Here is a 15,379-nt window from a genome sequence, read left to right on the forward strand (position 1 = left end):
CTGCCTGTTCATTTCTGTCTCCCATTTTCGGACATATATGGGTCTAGTAGGGAGATGCGCGTCTCTAATACACATATATTTTAGATATTGTGCCTGACCCCAAATAATCAATACCTGCACATAACAACTCGAAGGCAGTTAGCGGTCGTAGAAAGTCTTTTCTACGCTTGTGTGTATATATATAGTGTCTAACCTGATGTAATATAAACCAAGAGGAGAAGCAATTGTAGCCTCGCTCCTGCAGGGTTTGCCCATCTAGCATTTTACCATTCTGCACTAGTGTGCCAATTGGGATTAAATCGTCCAGCGTATTCACCTCTCCAGCCCTCCGCCCCAGTTCAACCTTATCCTTTCCCAATTCCGTGTTGTGTAATAAAGTGGTCAATGGGGAGTATGGTGTCGAAATTTTATTAAATTTATTTCTATAAGTTGACCAGACCGCCCACGTCTCGTGTGTGATAGTATATAGCCTGTTGGTTACTATCGGTATGGTACTGGATTGTGGTGCCCAGCATAATCCTCCCATATGTGGTATATTCAGTAGATGACCCTCTAATTGGACCAATTTTTTATAGGAGAATTTATTTTGGTGACACCAATCTACAATTCTACCTAATGATATGGCTGCTTTATACCAATATAAATTTGGTACTCCCAATCCCCCTCCTTCTCTAGGGGTATACATAACATTTTGGGATATCCTAGGGGGTCTCCTCTGCCAGATGTAGGAGTTCAGAATTGTTTGTAACTTATGTATCTTCCTATTAACATTCCCCAGTGGTAGGGCTTGGAAAAGATAAAGGGCCTTAGGTAGCAACATCATCTTTGCAGCCGAGATCCTGCCCAGCCACGATATATTTTGTTTGGGTAACCATCTAGAGGTTAGGGATTGGAATTCGGTTATAAGTCTCCCATAGTTAAGTTTACGCAAATTAGTCTCACTTGAGGTCAGGTATACGCCTAGATATTTTAAAGACGTCAAATTAATCTTATAGGGGCTATTGCTTCTGATATCATTTAATAAATCTGTCGAAAGGTTGATAGGGTATAGTTCTGACTTTGAGGAGTTAACCAAAAAGTCTGAAAACGAGTTATAATAGGTTAGTTCTGCTTGAGCCTCTCTCAGAGATTCTGCTGGGTCTGACAATGTCATCAAGACATCGTCAGCAAACATAGCTAATTTGTAAGAGGTATTTTGTACCTCTATACCTCTTATCTTTGGGTTATTACGAATCCTGGTTGCGAGGGGTTCTAGGGATAAAACAAACAGCAATGGGGACAAAGGGCAGCCCTGTCTGGTCCCGTTGCGTATCTCAAAGGCATCCGACAGCAGACCATTGACCCTTACCTGCGCAGATGGATTGGTATATAAAGCCAAAATTTGGGAGATAAATTTAGAAGGGAACCCGAATTTAATTAGCGTGGAATGCAAGAAGGTCCAATCTAGCCTGTCGAATGCCTTTTCTGCATCCGTCGAAAGGAGAACAGCAGGGCTTTTTGAAATTTTAATCTGGTCCATTAAAGTAATAACCTTACCCACATTATCTCTAGCCTCCCTCCCCTTCACAAATCCCACTTGGTCAGCATCAATCAGTGTGGGGAGTAGGTCGTTCATCCGATTAGCCAGTATTTTTGCATACAATTTTATGTCTACATTTAGTAGGGATATAGGTCTAAAGTTAGCTGGAGTCGTAGAAGGTTTCCCCGGCTTGGGGATGACCGTTATATGGGCCTGTAACATGGTGTCTGGGAACCTACCACCATCTGCTATGGAATTAAATAATTTAGCAAGGTGTGGACCTAGTTGGGTTTTAAAGATTTTGTAGTAAAAGTCAGAGAACCCATCGGGTCCTGGGGCTTTTTTTGATTTCATAGCCGAGATTGCCGTAAGGATTTCCTTCTCACTAATGGGCAACTCCAGTGTTCGAGTCTCCTCATCAGATAATTTTGGTAGGGTAATCTCCTCAAGATATTTAGTACATTTCTCTTTGTGGGCCTCTAAAGGTCTATTTGTATTTATGTTATAAAGCTTGTGGTAATATTCCTGAAATATCTTAGCAATCCTAACCGTATCTTCTACCTTTGTACCTGAGTTTGTCAAAAGTGAGTGTATGTAGGAGTTGTGCTGCTTTTGCTTAAGGGCTCTAGCCAAATATTTGCCCGTCTTATTGCTTTCCCCATAGAATTTCTGTTGTAAGAAAAAAGCTTTCCTCTGTGACTCAAATTGGAGATGCTCATTTAATAAGTTCCTTTTCTCATTAAGAGCTTGTGTAATTTTATCATCTTTGGGATTAAGTTTTGCCAAATAATCTAGTTCAGTAATTTCTCCTGCCAGTTTCAGGTATTCTCCCCATTGGCTCTTTGCTTAGTTGCTTTGACTTTAATAAGCTCTCCCCTGATATACGCCTTGTGGGCTTCCCAAAGTGTGTCTAATTTACTTTCTGGAATATCGTTAATGGAAAAATATGTGTCCAGTTGCTTAGCCAGGGTTTCAACTAGCTGAGGGTCTAGTAATAGGGAGTCATCTAGCCTCCAGCTGAATGGGGCGGATTGGTGCATAAGGCCAACACATGACACACTCCACCAAAGAGTGGTCTGACCATGTGGTATGTTTTATGGTACATTGTTTGACATATGATAGAGCCAGATGGTCCGTTAAAATATAATCTAATCGGGAATAACTCTTGTGTGGAAATGAAAAAAAGGTGTAATCCCTTTTACCAGGATGCATATAACGCCAGGTATCATGTAGGGTTAGCGTCTTGATAGACTGCCATATTGATTTCAAAACTTTGTGTGGGATACAGGTGCTAGGGTTTGAGCTATCTAGAAGTGGGTCAAGCGGGATATTGAAATCACCTCCAACTACTAGTGGGCCTTTGGATATATTTAAAATTTTCTGGGATATTTGTTTAAGAAAATTATCTTGGTGGTGGTTCGGGGCGTACAGGTTAACTAAAGTGATCGGTTTGCCAAATAACAAGCCCACAATACATAAAAACCTGCCTTCTTTGTCTTTCTCAGTTTGTAGTATTTTAAAAGGGATAGTTCTATGGATAAGGATACTGACTCCGTTAACCTTTTTATCCCGATTGACACTATGGAAGTGCTGGGGAAAGTGGGCAGAAAAGTATCTCGGAATACAATTTGATTTAAAGTGAGTTTCCTGCAAGAAAAGAATCTTACCTCCCTTTTTATGTAAGTCTTGTAGGGCAATTGTTCTTTTATGTGGGATATTAAAACCTTTAACATTTTGAGTGAGTATATTTATATATTGATCGTTACCTTGTGTGTTCATCGATATACCTTGATTTCTACTATACTCCTCTCCACCTGAGACACTTTGAGAACAGAGACATCATGCACGTACCCTGGGCTTAGTAAAAACAGCAAAAACAAAAGATTAACATCATCAAACCACTGAACTAGAACCATAATATTCTCAAATCAATAGTCTAGCAACAGAAAAGTTCACAAAACAAGAAGGGATGGGGAATTAGCCAAGTTAGGCCAAGCTTAAAGATATAAAGTAGTTGAAATAGAGTAGAGCCATTGCAAACAATAAGCCATCTGTTACATTCAAATTTCAAGGCATTCAATTCTTGTGCCTACTGCTTAGATACCTGTATTTAACTACATTTAAGCTAACATCTATATAACATATCTAATAGGATCTAGCTCAATTAACACCCCATAAATTTACACTTTGGGTCTTATACTCCTTCAGCTTGTCTTATATGGGTGTCAGATAACCCAGCTCTAACTCTATGAAAACATTGTGCATATGATACAATAACACCAAAACATAATTTGAACCCTATAATTTCACTTGTGTAACATAACTCAGCACACTCTATAAAGATATGCTTCTAGTCACAGAATGAAGCATGGACTCTCCTGGGTGGCGTCACCCAGAATACAATGCCCCTAAGTACCAGTTCAGGTTATTTCCTGTCTTGTATTAACATTGTTATTCTGTTTAGAGATAGACTTCTCATTTCTTCGAAAAGTTGCCTTCTGCCACTCCGGTCTTTGCGGGAGTGGAGTTCTTTTATTGGTAGAGTTATCCTGTGATGTTCCTGAATTCTCACCAGTCCCAGGTGGTTCTAACTGCAGTTCTTTATAAACTGGAGGAAAGTCTTCTGGGGCTTGGCAAAAAATGTTTCTACCTTTCCAAAGAATTTGTAGGTTAAAAGGATGTCCCCATCTGTATGGTATGTTCTTTTGACGAAGTCTGGAAGTAAGTGGCCACATGTCTCTCCTTTTCTGGAGAGTCCTGGAAGATAGGTCCTCAAACAATTGAAAGTTAACGTCTCTGTATTTTATTGGGTGCTTTTGCCTTGCCTTTTTCATTATCATCTCCTTTATGGGATAGCTGGTGATTTTAACGATTACATCTCTCGGTGGCTGGCCTTCTGGAGGTCTCGCTCTTAGGGCTCTGTGTATTCTGTCAAGGGCAAATGTAGAATCATCACCCTCATCTACAACAAAGGCGAAAAGTCCTTGGACATAAGTTTCCAGATCATGAGCCAAGACCTCCTCAGGGACACCTCTGATCCTTATGTTTTGTCGACAGCTCCTGTTCTCTAGGTCGTCCACCTTGTTTTCCAATTGCAGTATTATAGAATCTTGTTGTGATATCCTGTCTGTAAAGGTATGGAACAGCTTATCATGTTGACTTGAATCACCTTCTAACTTATCTACCCTTTGTCCTATCTCCGCCAAGTCTTTCTTCACATCCGCTATTTCCTCGCGGATGCATTGTTTTACCTGTTGGACCAGGGATGTAAAGTCTTTCTTAGATGGCAAGGAATCTAACAAAGCTTTAGGAATAGTGATTGGGTGCGTAGTAGATTCAGAATCAGACTCTGAAGATGAAGAATCTTCTCTCCCTCCAGCCTCCATTTCCATATTGCCTGTTACTTGCTGAGTATCAAGGCTTTTAAAGAATTTATTTACAGAGGGTACTCCGCTCACTTTTTTCTTGCCGGGTTTATCCCCCTTGGTTCCTTTTTTGGGAGACATGTCAGCCTGGTTTCTTATTATAGAAGAGAGATAAATCCTCACTGCCACTTGTTAAAAACCAGGGCTATAGCTCCGACGGGGGGAACCAGAGACCCTGTATAAGCCTTATAATACCACTGGGGAGACAGCAAAAACTACACGTTGTATGGTGATATAAAGAATAGGAACTGTAGAACACAAGAGTAAATGGCTCTGTAGTGAGAGAGTCACAACCAAATATTTTCAGTCTTTTGTTAAATAATGCCTTACTGTACCAGCTCCAGCGGTCATAACTTCACCTATCGATCACTTTGTCAGGCATATCCTCATAACCCCTTAAGTATAGTATGTAGGGGAATTAAATCGTGTGATGGCTGAGGAGTAGGCCCATATCTGAACCACCGTTGTTGTCTAACTGTGACGCACTATGAAATTTTCCCCGCCCGTCACTGTGTATATCTTTCTTGGATGAATTGGCGCTATCTAACAAATTTGGCCACATAACATACAAGTATCTCTGATGCTGTGTATGGGTGTTTAATATAAGTCAGGGCTTTTTCCTCCGTGTCTGTGTCACTGGCGCCAATGATGTGCTTATGGCGCTTGGCGGGTTGAGCAAACAATTCTTACCGCTCAATGCCTCCAATCTGAGTGATGTCTTGTTTCGAGCCGCAATTGTCAGTTGCGGAGTAAGCGGGTTGTTTGGGGTTAATACCCCAGTCGATGTGCAGGGCAATCCCAGTCGGTGCAGGTCGGGCCTTTTCAAACCAGGGGCTGGTGTGCGACGGAACGCCCGTAGAGTGTGCAGGGATCTCCGTTGTTGATCTTAGCGTTGCAATGTCTCAGTTAGAAGCATCGATGTAGCAAAGGTGCTTTTAAGTGTAGACTTGATAAATTTCATCCAGGATTCGTCTAATTATAGGTAGCTTGGCCTTCTTTACAGCACGGAGCTCACTCTAGTGCAGCCATCTCAATTGAGCGCTGGCTCCGCCCCCGCCTTTCCTGTAATCTATTATTCAAAAGGATGACATATGTCCTCTTTCATGCTGTTGTTTCTGTTGAGGCTCCGGGACCCTCGTATTAAAAAGGACTAAGGATAAAGAAGTGTACTGGGTGTCCAATCATTTTTTTTTTCTATTTCACTGGTCATGATAAATGATCTCTGTGTTTCTAAAATCAATGCCTTTCCTGTAATCTAATTTACAAAAGTATGCCATATGTCCTCTTTCCTGCTGCTGGTTTTGTTGAGGGTCCTGGAGCCTATGCTTAAAAGGCCTAAGGATAAAGAAGTGTACTGGGTGTCTAATCTATGTTTTTTTAGATTTCATGGTTGCAAAAAATTATCCACGGGTTTCTAAAATCAATGCCTTTCCTGTAATCTATTATTCACAAGGATGCCATATGTACTTTTTAATGCTGTTGTTTCTGTTGAGGCTCTGGGAGCCTCTTAATATTATTAAAAAGGCCTAATGAAAAATAAGTGTACTGGGTGTCTAATCAATGTTTTTTTCTATTTACCGTTTGCAACTAATGATCTCTGTGTTTCTGAAATCAATGCCTTTCCTATAATAATTTTTTTCAAAAGGATGCCATATGTCCTCTTTCCTGCTGCTGGTTTTGTCAAGGGTCCTGGAGCCTCTGTTGAGCATAAAAAAAAAAAAAAAAATATTTAACTTGACATAATAACTGAAGCATGACTTCAGGAGTCAGGTGTGGTCGTAGGTAGTGGTTGTTGTTAGCAGATTATTTTTATTGCAAATTGCAATTGCCACAGCGTGCATAAAATGTGCATCACTAGTCCAAATTTTAAGGTTTTTTTTTCATTCAGGATTAGTTTGTGGACCGGCGCAATATTGGAAAGGCAAAAAACAGGTCTCCGTACCCGTTGATATAAGGGGTGACTACTACTGCTTTTACCAGGCTCCTCTTGGATAGCCCCAGAAAGTGTGACTATGAATCCCAAAAAGAAAATTAAATTAAGGTTGAAAACTAACTCCAAAGTAACTTGTAAGACCTGGAGCTCCTCAAACACACGTCCTACCGCAACAGCTATAGGCTCCCCAACCCACAAATCTTAACTTTTTCATGCCAATTGATATTGCCACAGCTGGAACAACAGTAAATAACATGTGCGTCACCACAGTCTCCGAAGCTGTTTGTTGGATGTATACAAAAACACTGATAAAGTATTCCTTTAGGAGCGCAAAGAGATGGCTACCGGAACACTCCAGGAACTTTACAAGAGTGGCTGTATTGTGTTTCTGGTGATGTTTGAGACATCTGGGTAGTGTACAGGGAGGGCAAAAATCGTCTCCATCTCTGTGCACCACAGGACAGGACATCCTTGTCATCCATAAGCACATGAAATTGCTGGCATTTTCGTTGCTTCAAGAAGTTCATTTTTTGTGGTGATAGATAGTACAGAATTAAATAAACTTTGGTTTCCTACCATACTCAAGACAATCTTGTATTTCAAAATTCGTACTTGCTGTGGGAAACAGTGGCCTGTCCATATCAAGAAGATGATTTAGACAGAAGTAACGAGCTCTGCTTGCAGGTGACACATGTTTATCGTCAATCATCAAAGGGGTTGCGTGCAGAATATGGCTGATGGCCCCTTATTCACATGTTTGTCCAGAGCCACAACATTTGCAAACAGCCAGAAGAAAGGTCGTTTCTCACCAGCCTTAAGTTGAGCTTCATTTACCAAATGCTGATATTCAAAAAAATAGACAAACAGTGCCTTAAATAACACATTTACGATATGGATTCACCAGAGCAAGGTCATTGCAAGTACTAAGTTCCCACAATAACAAAATTAAAATGACACAACTATGCAATCTTCACCTTCAGATTATTATTGTCACACTCCATTGTACTCCTATGCCCAGCTCCCTGCTCTTGTTTTTGTTGAGGGTCCTGGAGCCTCTGCTGAAAAGGCCTATGGATAATAAATTGTACTGGGTGTCTGTTCAATGTTTTTTTTTATTTCCCGGTTGCAAGTAATTATCTCAGTGTTTCTAAAATCAATGCCTTTCCTGTAATCTATAATTCAAAAGGATGACATATATCCTCTTTCATGCTGTTGTTTCAGTTGCGGCTCCGGGACCCTCGTATTACCAAGGCCTGAGGATAAATAAGTGTAACCGGTGTCTAATCAATGTTTTTTTCTATTACACGGGTCATATAAATGATCTGTGGGTTTCTAAAATCATTGCCTTTACTGTAATCTTTTATTCAAAAGGATGACATATCTCCTCTTTCATGCTGTTGTTTTGGTTGAGGCTCCGGGACCCTCGTATTAAAAAGGCCTGAGCATAAATAAGTGTCACGGCTGTGTAATCAATGTTTTTTTCTAATTTCACGGTTGCAAATAATGATCTGTGGGTTTCTAAAATCAATGCCTTTACTGTAATCTTTTATTCAAAATGATGACATATCTCCTCTTTCATGCTGTTGTTTCGGTTGAGGCTCCGGGACCCTCGTATTAAAAAGGCCTGAGCATAAATAAGTGTCACGGCTGTGTAATCAATGTTTTTTTCTAATTTCACGGTTGCAAATAATGATCTGTGGGTTTCTAAAATCAATGCCTTTACTGTAATCTTTTATTCAAAAGGATGACATATCTCCTCTTTCATGCTGTTGTTTCGGTTGAGGCTCCGGGAACCTCGTATTAAAAAGGCCTGAGCATAAATAAGTGTCACGGCTGTGTAATCAATGTTTTTTTCTAATTTCACGGTTGCAAATAATGATCTGTGGGTTTCTAAAATCAATGCCTTTACTGTAATCTTTTATTCAAAAGGATGACATATCTCCTCTTTCATGCTGTTGTTTCGGTTGAGGCTCCGGGACCCTCGTATTAAAAAGGCCTGAGCATAAATAAGTGTCACGGGTGTCTAATCAATGTTTTTTTCTAATTTCACGGTTGCAAATAATGATCTGTGGGTTTCTAAAATCAATGCCTTTACTGTAATCATTTATTCAAAAGGATGACATATCTCCTCTTTCATGCTGTTGTTTCGGTTGAGGCTCCGGGACCCTCGTATTAAAAAGGCCTGAGTATAAATAAGTGTCACGGCTGTCTAATCAATGTTTTTTTCTAATTTCACGGTTGCAAATAATGATCTGTGGGTTTCTAAAATCAATGCCTTTACTGTAATCTTTTATTCAAAAGGATGACATATCTCCTCTTTCATGCTGTTGTTTCGGTTGAGGCTCCGGGACCCTCGTATTAAAAAGGCCTGAGCATAAATAAGTGTCACGGGTGTGTAATCAATGTTTTTTTCTAATTTCACGGTTGCAAATAATGATCTGTGGGTTTCTAAAATCAATGCCTTTACTGTAATCTTTTATTCAAAAGGATGAGATAACTCATCTTTCATGCTGTTGTTTCGGTTGAGGCTCCGGGACCCTCGTATTAAAAAGGCCTGAGCATAAATAAGTGTCACGGCTGTCTAATCAATGTTTTTTTCTAATTTCACGGTTGCAAATAATGATCTGTGGGTTTCTAAAATCAATGCCTTTACTGTAATCTTTTATTCAAAAGGATGACATATGTCCTCTTTCATGCTGTTGTTTCGGTTGAGGCTCCGGAACACTCGTATTAAAAAGGCCTGAGGATAAATAAGTGTAACGGGTGTGTAATCAATGTTTTTTTCTATTTCACGGTTGCAAATAATGATCTGTGGGTTTCTAAAATCAATGCCTTTACTGTAATCTTTTATTCAAAAGGATGACATATCTCCTCTTTCATGCTGTTGTTTCGGTTGAGGCTCCGGGACCCTCGTATTAAAAAGGCCTGAGCATAAATAAGTGTCACGGCTGTCTAATCAATGTTTTTTTCTAATTTCACGGTTGCAAATAATGATCTGTGGGTTTCTAAAATCAATGCCTTTACTGTAATCTTTTATTCAAAAGGATGACATATCTCCTCTTTCATGCTGTTGTTTCGGTTGAGGCTCCGGGACCCTCGTATTAAAAAGGCCTGAGCATAAATAAGTGTCACGGGTGTGTAATCAATGTTTTTTTCTAATTTCACGGTTGCAAATAATGATCTGTGGGTTTCTAAAATCAATGCCTTTACTGTAATCTTTTATTCAAAAGGATGACATATCTCCTCTTTCATGCTGTTGTTTCGGTTGAGGCTCCGGGACACTCGTATTAAAAAGGCGTGAGCATAAATAAGTGTCACGGGTGTGTAATCAATGTTTTTCTCTAATTTCACGGTTGCAAATAATGATCTGTGGGTTTCTAAAATCAATGCCTTTCCTGTAATCTATTATTCAAAAGGATGACATATCTCCTCTTTCATGCTGTTGTTTCGGTTGAGGCTCCGGGACCCTCGTATTAAAAAGGCCTGAGCATAAATAAGTGTCACGGCTTTCTAATCAATGTTTTTTTCTAATTTCACGGTTTCAAATAATGATCTGTGGGTTTCTAAAATCAATGCCTTTACTGTAATCTTTTATTCAAAAGGAGGACATATCTCCTCTTTCATGCTGTTGTTTCGGTTGAGGCTCCGGGACCCTCGTATTAAAAAGGCCTGAGCATAAATAAGTGTCACGGGTGTGTAATCAATGTTTTTTTCTAATTTCACGGTTGCAAATAATGATCTGTGGGTTTCTAAAATCAATGCCTTTACTGTAATCTTTAATTCAAAAGGATGACATATCTCCTCTTTCATGCTGTTGTTTCGGTTGAGGCTCCGGGACCCTCGTATTAAAAAGGCCTGAGCATAAATAAGTGTCACGGCTGCCTAATCAATTTTTTTTTCTAATTTCACGGTTGCAAATAATGATCTGTGGGTTTCTAAAATCAATGCCTTTACTGTAATCTTTTATTCAAAAGGATGACATATCTCCTCTTTCATGTTGTTGTTTCGGTTGAGGCTCCGGGACCCTCGTATTAAAAAGGCCTGAGCATAAATAAGTGTCACGGGTGTGTAATCAATTTTTTTTTCTAATTTCACGGTTGCAAATAATGATCTGTGGGTTTCTAAAATCAATGCCTTTACTGTAATCTTTAATTCAAAAGGATGACATATCTCCTCTTTCATGCTGTTGTTTCGGTTGAGGCTCCGGGACCCTCGTATTAAAAAGGCCTGAGCATAAATAAGTGTCACGGGTGTCTAATCAATTTTTTTTTCTAATTTCACGGTTGCAAATAAAAAAATGATCTGTGGGTTTCTAAAATCAATGCCTTTCCTGTAATCTATTATTCAAAAGGATGACATATCTCCTCTTTCATGCTGTTGTTTCGTTTGAGGCTCCGGGACCCTCGTATTAAAAAGGCCTGAGGATAAATAATTGTTTAACGGGTATCTAATGATTTTTTTTTATTATTTCACGGGTCATATAAATTACTTTCCTGTAATCTATTATTCAAAAGGATGACAGTACTACCAAAATACAGCCAATGAAGGGCCTTAGGAAGACTGAGCCAAGGTTGGATTGTAGTATTTTGTTAGGCTAATCATGATGGCCATGTAGACCACCACCACCGAGTGTCAGCCTGTGGAAGGTAATCTCACCCCTGTAAAGGAGAGAGGGAATTTTTAGGACCACAACTGCAGGCTTAGGAGTGTTGTGAAAGTATCAGTGATTCTGTGTAGGTGAGGGAAGGCAGCAAGGTTCAGAATCATTAGATACAGTTCACTTTTATTATAAGGATAGGTGTGACAATGGCTGAGACCTCAGAGCGTATAGCCCCACTCAGTATTGACAAACTGGTTCCCACATATAACAAACATGCAATTGCAACGTTAAAGTTTTAGATAGACAATATCTGATCATATTTGGCAGCAGACATAGTTATACGAAATTAAGGCAAAACAGAGCTCATGAGATTTAGGCTGTACTTAGGTATTGAGACTGAACAATTAAGAATATAAGTAGTATTAGAGCTTTTAATTATGAAGGAAACCTAACTAAGATTCTGAGACATGTCAGGAGTAATTACTGAATATTCGTAAGTTACTGCGGTATAGGTATGAAGGAAGCGCTTTTGAAACTTACTAATAGAAGTAATGGGTGAGCGGTGTCCGGACAGAGAGAAGTTCCCCTGCAGAGTTTGGGAAAATTGCAGCGTGTGCGATGGCGTGTGACGTCACCGCTTGCCGGTTCCGGTCTTGTGTTTGGTAGAGAGGTGAGCTGCGTCTGTCTCAAAGGTTGCAAGGAGGTTAGAGGGTGAGAAGCTGGATTCAACAATCAAGCAATTTGGTATGAGTAGGAGGGAAATTTAAACTGCTTGTTGGGGAGGAGTTATGTAAGTGTGAAAAGACACAGCTATACAAAGGATAAGGCAAAGAACTTAGGCAGTTATGACAGGACCCCCCCCCAATGATCAACTCCGGGGATCGAGTCCAGGACGATCAGGATAACGTTCATGGAACCTGGCCACCAAACGGGGGGCAGAGAGATTGGAAGCCGGTTCCCAGGAGTCCTCCGAATCAGGGTAGCCCTTCCAATGAACCAGATACTGAAGCTGCCCTCGAAAGCGTCGGGAGTCCAAGACATCTTGTACCTCATACTCCAGGGTGGCATCCTGCAGATGAGGAAGTAGAGGAATAGAAGGATCATGGTGACGAAGTTGTCTATAAGGCTTGAGGAGAGACACATGAAAGGTAGGATGGGATTTCAGATTTGCTGGTAATGCGAGGGTAACAGCGTTCATATTCACAATTTTTATGATGGGAAATGGTCCAATGAAGCTGGAAGATAATTTCCTGGAAGGAAGGGGTAAATGTAGATTACGTGTTGATAACCAAACGTAGTCACCTACTCTATATTTAGGCGAGGGAATCCTTTTTTTATCAAAATGAAATTTATATCGATCCTTGGCGATGCGAATATTTTCAGCAGTTAATGAAAAAGATTCACTAATAGTGTTGATGAGGTCATTCACAACAGGACAGGTGTTGCTGTCCATAGAATCCCATTCAAAAGAAGGATGGAAACCATAATTAATGAAGAACGGTGTGAACTTAGTAGAGGAATGGACGGAATTGTTGAAGGCGAATTCTGCGTATGGTAGTAGTTGGGTCCAGTTTTCTTGTTTAGCTGAAATGAAACATCTTAGATATTGTTCAATGCACTGGTTTGTCCTTTCAGTCTGGCCATTAGTTTGGGGATGGAAAGAGGTACTGAGACGTCTAGAAATACCCAGTGAATGACAAAGTTGTTTCCAGAATTGGCTGGTGAATTGAGTCCCCCTATCAGAGGTGATACTATTCGGAAGTCCGTGATACTTGAATATATGATGGATCATTAAGGAAATGGTTTCAGAAGAAGTTGGCAGCTTATGGTAGGGCACGAAATGTGCCATTTTACTAAATAGGTCTACGACTACTAATATGGTGTTATTCCTTTCAGAAATAGGTAGGTCGACTATGTAGTCGATTGCTATGTCCTTCCAAGGACGGTCAGGAGTCGGTAATGGGATCAATTTTCCGTAAGGGGGAGTCCTCCCTTTTTTTGTAGTTTCGCAGATTAAGCAGGTTTTAACGTAATCGTCAACATCGGAGAGGCAGGTAGGCCACCAAAAGAATCTGGAGACTAATTCTTGAGTTTTCTTTATGCCCATGTGTCCAGCAGATGGAGAATCATGTAAAGTTTTTAAGACTGTTGCTCTGAGACTGTTGGGTACATAGATTAGTTGTTGATAATAATACAACCCATCCGAGTGTAAATCCAAGACCTGTAATGGTTTATTTGAGTCAGCCTGTTGTGCTGATTTGAACTGAATGTTTTGTTCTGTAGTTAAAGCTAAGAATCTGTCAAGAGGAATTAGGGGTGAAAGGTTTGGATGTGACACTTGGTCCACCAAGTGTCTTGAAAGGGCATCAGCCTTCTTGTTCTTGTTTGCAGGACGGTAGGTGATAAGATAATTAAATCTAGCCAAGAATAGGTTCCATCGGACCTGCCGTGCGCTAAGAGTCCTATTAGATTGTAGGTATTCTAGATTTTTGTGATCCGTGTAAATCAAGATTGGAAGAAGGGTCCCTTCTAGAAGGTGTCTCCATTGTTCCAATTAAGTTTTGATTGCTAACAGTTCTTTATCACCAATTGGGTAGTTTATTTCAGCTGAATTAAGAATACGTGAATAGAAGGCAACAGGGTGCAGAGGGTCTTTTGGAGTCTGCCTCTGTGAGAGGATTGCTCCTAAAGCATAATTAGATGCATCCACTTCCAAGATGTACTGCAACTCAGAATTAGGGAATTGGAGGATAGGGGCCGTAGTGAAAGCTTTTTTTAAGAAGTTGAATATTTCTTCTAAATCATCGTTCCATCTGAAGTGTGTGTCAGATTTGGTCAAGTTAGTTAATGGTCTTGTCAAGTCAGCGAAATTTTTAATAAACTTTCTGTAGAAATTGGCGAAACCCATGAACCTTTGTATATCCTTTTTACTTTTTGGGGAAGGCCAATTTTGAATTACCGATATCTTATCATTATCCATCTGGATACCTTGGGGTGATACAATATAACCTAGAAATTTAATTTCTTTGGAGTGAAATAAGCATTTTTCTAGTTTAACATAAAGAGATTTCTCTCGTAACCGTGTTAATACTAGGGTGACATGTTTGATGTGTTCAGTAAGTGAGGTAGAGAAAATGAGTATGTCATCCAAATATATTACCATAAATAAATCCAAAAAATCCTTAAAAATATCATTTATGAAGTACTGAAAAGTAGCCGGGGCATTACAGAGGCCAAATGGCATCACAGTATATTCAAAAAGGCCGTAACGTGTACGGAATGCTGTAAGCCATTCATGACCCTCCTTGATACGTACCAAGTTGTAAGCCCCTCTTAGATCCAATTTAGTGTATATAGTAGCATTTTGTAATCTATCAAGGAGTTGAGGAATTAAAGGCAGTGGATAGCGGTTTTTTATTGTACGCTTGTTTAACTCTCTGTAATCAATAATGGGTCTTAGGGATTGATCTTTATTTTTAACAAAAAAGATACCAGCCCCAGCTGGGGAGGTGGAAGGACGTATAAAACCTTTCTTTAAATTATCTGCCAAATAAGTTTTCAGATGTTGTAACTCAGGATCAGAGAGGGGAAATATATGGCCGTAAGGTATATCAACACCTGGCAGGAGATCTATAGGGCAGTCATAAACCCTATGAGGGGGTAGATTCTCTGATTCTTTTTTGTCAAAGACATCAGCGAATGTTATGTATTCCTTGGGGATTTGTAAAGGAACATCAAGTAAAATTTGTTCATGATGGAGACACAAATTTTTACAATAAGGAGAATTAAAGATAACTTGTGAAGTTGACCATTGTATAGTGGGATCGTGTTGTTTAAACCAACTGATACCAAGTATAATGGGATATAGAGGTGAGGGTATAACATCAAAAGTAAGAAACTCT

The 15,379-nt window shown here is 39.8% G+C and overlaps 1 protein-coding gene across 1 annotated transcript in view; it reads left to right on the forward strand.

Moving 5' to 3' along the window:
• LOC128660113 (G-protein coupled receptor 83-like) overlaps positions 1-15,379 on the forward strand; it is a 137,046-nt gene that overhangs the window by 53,470 nt on the left and 68,197 nt on the right. The window lies entirely within an intron of this gene.

This window comes from Bombina bombina, chromosome 1, assembly GCF_027579735.1.
Source record: "Bombina bombina isolate aBomBom1 chromosome 1, aBomBom1.pri, whole genome shotgun sequence".
Taxonomy (NCBI): Eukaryota; Metazoa; Chordata; class Amphibia; order Anura; family Bombinatoridae; genus Bombina; species Bombina bombina.